Below are 9,188 nucleotides of genomic sequence, written 5' to 3' on the forward strand. Positions count from 1 at the left end.
GAAAAATCTTAAATATTGTTTTCAATTAGTTTCATTAAGATTTCTTATAAACAAATCTAGAGTGAAAAGATTTCTTATAAACAAATCTAAATTAAAAAATAAAAATGTTATTGTGTTACACGATTAATTACAAATTTTTTAAAGATCTCATAAGTGTATTCATATAACGGTATATATCGAAGTTCAGTTTTAAGTTAAATATTTTTCTAAACTCTACCTTTTTTTAACAGAAATAAAACAACATCAGTTCTTAATTACTACATATATCGATAGATGCCGCCACCACTACCACGCTTTACAAGTGCATATTTGAATTTCAATTACACCGGTATTTCAACGTTACTTTTCATTCCACTGCGTGGTTATGAAAAAATTCTCGTTTCAGGAGCATGGAGGAATATATAAGTTAAATATGAAACTTGTGTTTTATTCATGAATATTCTTTGAAAAATTAATGCACGTTTGGCAAAAAACTTTACTTTTAGTTACTTCCAGAGTTTAATTTTTACAATTAGAAGTTCCTAAGCTCTATGGAAAGACACGAAAAAACGAACAAACATAAGTAAATAAAATAATTAAAATTAAAACTGATTAAAATGTAAAGAGCTAAATAAAAATTTAATTAATTAAATGAAAATTCAATAGCTAAATAATTAAAATACCGGATTTCATCTTATTTGGGGCTTCGACTGCCATTGCAATTTCACATAAAAACTTAGAATAGCGTTTGTTACAAAAAAGTAATCATCTTTTTTGTTTCCATTCTCCGTCAGTGATAGAAGAGAGTCTACAATAAAAAAAAAATTAAACAAAAACTATGTTTTAAATAGTTAAATTGTATTTTTAATTTAAAAATTAATTAAACAATTTATGTATAAAAATTGTAATTAATTAAACTACATACATATATATATATATTAATTAAAAATTAATATTTCTTTTCATTTCCTAGGAGATAATCAAATTGAATTTAATTATTAAAAACTATGCATATATATATATATATATATACATATTTACATATGAATTTTTACTTTCTACATTTTAAATGAATGAAAGTAGAAATTATTTCTTTTATGTCTGATTCGGAAATCTACAGAAAAACAAAAACCTACCAACAGAAAAATTGACTGAAAAAAAAAAAGTCCTACCTACAGTTTTTCTAAATGATTTAGAGCAGCGGTTCTCAACCTTTTGACTAATGCTAACCATCTAAACAAAAATTTAAAAACTTTAATACCATCACTACATTTCAGAATGATTATTTTTCAATTTCTCAATAGAAATATTTTAAAAAATGTATATTTGCACAACCTGTTGGCTATTTGTATTAAATCAGAGGCGTAGCTAAGGTTGGTTTTAAGCGCCCGGGACACCTAAAGATTTTGTGCCCCTTTCTGTGTTCCAATAACGGAAAACATTTCATTCTGAAATGTGTATCATCAATTTGGCGTCCCTTGGATGCTGCGCCCGGGAACGGATGTCCCCCCTGGCCCCAGCTGAGCTACGCCACTGTAATTAAATATGCACACATAAAAAATATTAGATTTAAAATTGGTTACCATTTTAATTATCAAAATTTAAGTAATAATTCTTTAATTCTAAAATTTATTGTGAAATTTGGGCCTATTCAAGAGGGATCAACTTCTTTATGTCTGGTCATATTTCACTTAGCTTTAAAATTAGGATCCACCTTTTAATTTTGCTCAGTATTTTTTTTTTTTTTTTTTTTCATTTTTCCTGTATTTCTGATTGCTGTCGGTTATTTTTAAAAGGTTAAAAACAGTAACCCTCTTTTACTTTCATTGTATTGGAGTTGGAACTGTTCTAGGGGGATCATGATCATGGCTGGTGCTCACTGTCGAAGCAGTGCGCAATGCCGAGGCTAAGCGCGATGCGATTCCAGCTTTATGTAATTCTCCGATTTTTTTAAACGAAAACAGATTGCTATATACATGAGGAGAAGAATAGTATTATGTTGTATATTATATGCAATATATAAGTTTTGTACTTTTAATTTCCACTATTGTATTAACTGCAAATCGTATTTTTAATCATCATTTTTGTCTTTTAAATTAGATTTTTCATTGCTAGTCCAAAGGGGCTTTGTCCCTGAAGGACTGTTGTTTCCGTTTTGCGATTTTGCGTTGAATCATTATAAATGCCCGTTTCACTTTTCAAACTGTTGCCACCAAATGTTGGAGTCCTGCATTATATTTGAAGAAATTAAATAATGAAAAATCTGCATAAATATATGTGATAAAACAACGGTACATAAAGCCATCGAATTTTGAATGACGTAATCCTACTGTGAATATGGGCATGTGGAAGACCAAATTTGAAATTTGTTTTATTATCGATTTCATATTTTGTATACTTTAACGAATTTTTGAGTAACAAACTCAACGATTGGAAGACGAGCAATGGCAACAATTTACCGGGGGGGGACCTTTTTATCTCCAGCGCGCGGAACTGTGTATCGAAAATCTAAAGATAGGCTCATTTTAAAATTATTTTGCGACATTGCTATTGAACTGAAATTTATGGTTTAAGTGCGAAGAACATGATATTTAATAAATAAAGGTAACACACAAAACGTTAAAAAAAGGCCCTTTTAGATGTAATTTAAAATCTGAAACCTTTCAGTTTTTTTTTTTTTTTTTTTTTTTTTTCAAATATAACACAGAAGAAAATCAAAATCTTTATTCACAGAAAAAGGTTGTGCGGAAAGGGAATAAAAATTTAATAGCTTTATTCGAAATGCCTTTATTTATTTATTTTTATTTTTATTTATTATTATTTATTATTATTATTATTATTATTATTATTATTATTATTATTTTTTTTTTTTTTTTTTTTTTCCCCTAGTTCAGCCTAAAGGTAACAAGTGTGTTATTTTTGAAATCTTCAGTTAGAATTCAGTTACAGAAAATTTCTATCACTTGTTCTTTTTCTTCACGAGATTTTTGAATTTAATAGTTAAAAATACTTACCAAGTAGAAAAGTATCGGAGCACACTATTCAGCGGACACTGTTGGATACGGGGCTGCGCAGCAAACGTCCCACTCGTGTGTTTTTGCTGACCAAGCGTCATCGCCAACTGAGCCTGCGCTGGGCCCGGGAACATCGCGATTGGTCCATGGGTCTGTGGGAGAGAGTTGCCTGGTCAGATGAATCACGGTTTATCATTCATCACGCCGATGGCTGTGTCAGTATACGCCGTCTTTCAGGCGAACAGTTGCTCCCTCAATGCACAGTAGGTCATACACATGCCGGTGGTGGCGGTATTATGCTCTGGGGGACGTTCTCTTGGGCGTCTCTGGGACCCGTGGTTGTGGTAGAGCAGACCATGAATGCTGCAGGGTATCTGAACATCATTGCGGACCAGTTGCACCCTTACATGGCCTCTGTTTTTCCAGCTGGAAATGGAATGTTCCAACAGGACAACGCCCCGCGTCACAAGGCTACAATTGTGTTGGAGTGGTTCCAGGAACATGATGCTGATTTCCAGTTAATGTCCTGGCCGCCTAACTCACCAGATTTCAATCCTATAGAACACATTTCGGATGTCATGGGACGGCAGCTCAGAGGTCAAAGACCACCAATTCGCAATATCTCGGATTTGCGTGACCGTTGCTACAACATCTGGTAGAATCTGTCTCCGGCCATCTATCAAGGACTTATGGCATCCATGCCAAGGCGGGTTGAAGCTGTGTTGCGCGCCAAAGGTGGCCCAACTCGTTATTGACAGGTGGTCATAATGTTTTGGCTCTTGAGTGTATATCCATATTATTAGGATACTATGTAGGTATAATAATTGATAATCTTAAGGAAGAATATCAAAACCTAGTAATTAAATGGGAAAAACTAGAAAATTAAATTGAAAATCATTATTTTGAATCTGATACCGAGTCACAAGGAGAAGCTCTGTCTATTAATGAGCATTCATCCAAAGCTATATGCAATTTTTGGAAAAATTTTTTGTATGTAAATTTCTCTTAAAATATAATCTATATAGTAATGAGTACGCCAATTTCTTTTTTGCTTATAATTTTATACTCACCTTTTGCTTATAAGTTTATATCTATAACGCAAGTTGAATGCGAAAGAGCTTTTTCAAAATTAAAAATTGTTAAAAGTAGATTAAGGAGTACTATGACGCAAGCTAATTTGGAATCATTGCTATTGGTGAACACAGAGAAGAATATTTTGGCTAAAGCAAAAATTGAAGTACAATGAAGGAAATATTTGCCAAGCACCTAAATTTAAAAAAATACTAAAATGGCTGATTATGAATCAACCTCTGTTTTGCTTATATAATTATTTAGTCGCTCTTATTTATTGTTATATAATATATATATGAATAAAATGTTACTTTTCTGCAAAGATATATTTTTTATTTTTATAAAATTATTTTTTATGATGATGATAATGACAACGATAATTTATATATGTAAAGAAATTCCATATGGACCCTTAGGGCCGACATATTTTTTCCTGCCAGGGCCGATTTCTTTAGCCAGACCGCCACTGGTCATACTGAAACTGACGTGTCTTTGGTCTCCCTATGATTTGCATTCAAGAATATTATTGTAGTATATAAAAATATGCAATGTGTAACATTTTCATTCGTATTCATTAATATTAAGCATCGTAGTAAAGGAAATTTTCATTTAAAAAGCCCTAAAATGTATAATATTGAGTTTAATTATAGGACTTGCAGAGGAAGAATAGATAGGATTGCCAATAAAATTCAATTTATAATTATCTTCACTTTCCATAACAAATAGAATAATCTCTCTGATTAAACGTAGTGAATGAACTAGCTTAAATTGAGCATCAGCAAAAGATTAATTTTATAGGTTTACTATAAAATGCAAAGCAATAATTAAGAAACGTATATAAAATTAACTTCTATGACTGTGAAAGAAATAAAAGAAAAATATCAAAGAAATATGCCTCTAAATCATTCAGAAAATCTGTAGGTAGTTTTTTTTAGTCCAAAGGGGCTTTGCCCCTGGAGGCCTATCGTTTTCGTTTTTCGATAGTTCAGTATACTCTAAATGTCCGTTTCGCTTTTCAAACTGTTGCTACCAAAATGTTATCGAGTTCTGCATTATATTTGAAGAAATTAAATAATGAAAAATGTGCATAAATGTTGGTATATTTCTCGCATTGTGATAAAACAACGGTACATAAAGCCATCGAATTTTGAATGACGTAATCCTACTGCGAATATGGGCATGTGGAAGCCCAAATTTGAAATTTAGAATTTGTTTTATTATCGGTTTTATATTTTGTAAACCTTTAACGAATTTTTGAGTAACAAACTCAACGATTGTAAGACGAGCAATGGCAACACTCTACGGGGGAGGGGGACCTTTTTATCTCCAGCGGTCGCGGAACTGTGTATCGGAAATTCTAAAGATATACTCATTTTAAAATAGGTCAGGATCTTTCTATGGAAACATAAAATGTACTTCCTTGGAAGTATAAAATGTACGAAATGTCTGAAACGATTTCGATGTGAATTATCACTCTATCTTATAAGGTACCACAAAGACTGAGAAAAGGTGTAAAGAACCCTTTATTTAACCCAAATGAAAGTTAATAGAAGGCCCCACTCGTGCTTACAAAATATAGTCAGCAGTTATGGCTTAAATCAAGATAAAGAATTTGACTTAATAATAATAAGTTATCCTCACGGTTACACAGTTGAAGTAACGCGCAAGCTGGCGGCTTTGACCTAAAAGTCGGCGAGATAAGCCAAATGGCAAGAATAACGCAACGCCACAGAATACTACTTACAAGGAAATCAGCTCAGCAACGTGGCCTTCAGTAGGCAGAACGCACTCTGTTTCTACCTTCAAAAAGCTTCCTTTGAATACTATCTTCTTTCTACCTCATTTGAATATCACGCGAGCTAGAAATTTACATTCTGGCAAGAAATGGGAATGAGGAGGATAGGAAAGCAACATTAACATAAAAATAACTAGTTAAAAAAGTAAATGTAAACTCACGTTAAAAAAAAATTCGAATCATGAAGAAAGAATTTCAGTTTTAAAAACTCTTTTCATATCTGCATTCCTTTTTTGAATGTAAGATGACATGAAACTATTAAAGACGCTTACAACCAACATTAAGAATAGAAACATAGAGGTTTGCAGTCGATATGTTTCTGGTCGCTTCTTTGTTGACCAAGCACAAAAAAAAAAAAAAAAAATGCCATATCATAAAATGGAAGTTTTTTTTAAAATCAAGAGGACACTAATTAATTAATTTAATAACACATTTGAAGATTTTAGGTAGATTGTGAAAATTTTTATAAGCTTTTCTAGTGTAAAGGTGTAATTGCTACGCAATGATAATTCGTGATAAAAAAAGTTGGCGGTATGTTCGAAAATCCAAAAGCGTCCATATTAGGCCTGAAGAAAGTGGCCAAATCTATTTCTCAACAAGGCTGCATAAGACTATATCAGACAGTTACACGTGGGTGAAAGCAGCCGAAATAAATCCATTACGTAATATTCTTGGAATTGGGGGGGGGGAAGTGAAGGGAAAAAGAATTTCCTGACCGTATTAAAATTTCGTAGATCTTTCGAAAGACCGAATTTCGTTTCCCCAGATCTTGAAGAACAGATATCCTGTTATTTATAAGGAACGGTATAGATAAAAAAAGGGACATTTTTTATGCTCCACAGTCTGACATATTCTTAAAATTCTATGACATATTCTTCTTGTCTGGATAAAGACATATTCTTAAAATGGTGAAGATGACCGCATACTCTAGCAATAAAGTAGCCCAAACGGAGAGGATATTTTGGCAGGTAAATTGGGGCTGGCATTTCCTTTGAGTGTTCTACTATTTCTTATGAGGAAGGGGAGGCTGGAAGGCAACAAGAACAAAAAAAAAAAAAAAAAAAAAAAAAAAGGTTTGTTAATCGTGATAAGCGGTCAACCTAGTTCTCAATCGTGACTCACCAACGAACAGAAGTCCCGCGTCCGCCCACAGAAAGAGGGTGGGAGGGGGATGAATCATTCAAGCTTGTCCTTCTTGGTATTGTCCCAGGGTCAGCGGTTGAATCGCGATCTGCACTTAGATGCCTGAGTCATCGCTGTCCGTTGTCGAGCCCGGGGGTGTCGTTACATTTCGCTCTAATGATATGAAATGGTAAGGGAGGATGCATGTAGAAATTTGCGTGCCCTTAACCGCGATGGATGTGAACGATTCCATCATTTCCTTTTGCCGAACGGCAATAAAGCACGGATTCAAGCAGGATGATGTGTTTCACTTTAAGCAATGCTGCCTGCCAGAAGCACCGTCTTTAGCTTACCAAAATGTTCTGATTTATGTGTTTATTATTGTTATTATTATTACTAAAAAAATAAAGGTTTGTATTCAAGAAAATAATTTTTGAAGTACAAAATAATATACAAAATCCGAGTGAGTAAAAGAGAAAGACTTTCGTTACCCCATTTCTTGAGGAATCCCGTATTGTTCCCTTATGTTCATCCCACCCTACTCAAGTACAGCCTACTACCTACCCTACCTAAGTACAGCCTAGCATTTAAAAACTATTAAGATAATTTATCATTTACCCTTATATTTTTAAATTACTCTCTCCCCACCTATGCTTTCTTAAATACCTAAAAGAAAACCTTTTTGGGGTGGTTATTGTTTTCAGTAAACAGATTTAGGATTCTGGAACAATATTGCTACTTTTGGAAAATATGTGCTGTAAACGTCAGTTCCTAGAACTTCAATGCAATAAACGTACAGCTACGTCTTGAATAATTAAGTATTTTCTTTATTAAGTTTCTATGTGGTGTTAATTTATAAAGAAATAATATTTCTTATCGGTTGGAATTGCTAGTTTTAGCATTTCATTTTAAATATATAATTTTACGTTCAATATTATGAATTCCTATGGGACTGATTCTTAAATTAGCAGTGTAATGATAGCGCAATCATTTATCCTTTTAGTTCCAAATTTCTGAAACTCTTTAAAAAAGATTACAGTTTTGATAAAAATTTCACCTCTTTAATTGTTCAGCTAGTGACCTCGACGCATCATAATAATAATAATAATAAATAAATAAATGAATAAATAAGTAAATAAAAAATAAGAATTCGAAGAATTTCATACACGTCATTCCACGCCCTACAACTTTCTCTAGAAGATGGCCAAAATATTTGTGAAACTAAGGCGTTTTACCGCGTAATATGTCAAATAAATGAAATATCTTTTGTACCTCGAGGTGAAATATAACGTGAGTGGAAATTTAATTATCTTTTTTTTTTTTTTTTTAAAGGTAAAAAGCAATAAGACCAAAGTCAAAAAATAAAATGAAGCAATTTTTTATTCGTTACTATGGCAACATAAGAAACATTTCTTAGTGGAACAGCGTACGATATTGACCTATCTTCCGTGCTTGATTTGTGAACAGAACTTAAACTATAAAAGAACTTCTGCGAAAACTTCTAATAAGAACTTTGGCGAAGTTAAAGGTAAATTTTTTTATGAATTACAACAAAGTACAATGGCCTTTAATGTAAGGACGTTGATGTTCAAAAAGATGTCAGCCTATTTGTCAGACAAAAAGTTTCGTAACCAAAAGTCTGTTATTAGAGTCGGATGTGAAGGGAGGAGGAAATCTGATTGCGAATGGAGTAATTTGCTATTACCTGAGCTAGATTTATTGTCGCTTAAAAATGAATTGTACACAGTCTGATAGCAAATTACAGTAAGAATGAATAAGAACAGTGACTAGTGAGTTACATTGTATCTAGAATGAACTATATATGTACAGGTTAGAATAAAAAAATTGAAAAAAAAAAAAAGTGTTTTATTTTTCATCTAATAGTGAAAAGATGTTAAAAAAGAATTTCGAATTTGAATTGAAAGTGATTTGTGGCTTTCACAGTTTTTTTGTCTAACCTGAAACTATATTTAAAAAAAAAATTAAGAATATGAAAAATGCATCCAAATTCCAATCACAATAAATTATTGTACTTGATTTTAGCATAAAAAAAAAAAAAAAACACTAAAAGCATTACGAAAATTGCTAAGTATAGTCAACTCCTAATTCATCAAACCATGTTTAAAAATGTTAAGTTTGTTTATTGCAGAATGATAGAAAAACTGCTGTTGCAAATCATCAGTTTAAACTACTTATGAAAAATGCAA

This window comes from Stegodyphus dumicola, chromosome 1 (assembly GCF_044657685.1).
Source record: "Stegodyphus dumicola isolate Sdum_Otavi_A_Nest chromosome 1, ASM4465768v1".
NCBI classification, from domain to species: domain Eukaryota; kingdom Metazoa; phylum Arthropoda; class Arachnida; order Araneae; family Eresidae; genus Stegodyphus; species Stegodyphus dumicola.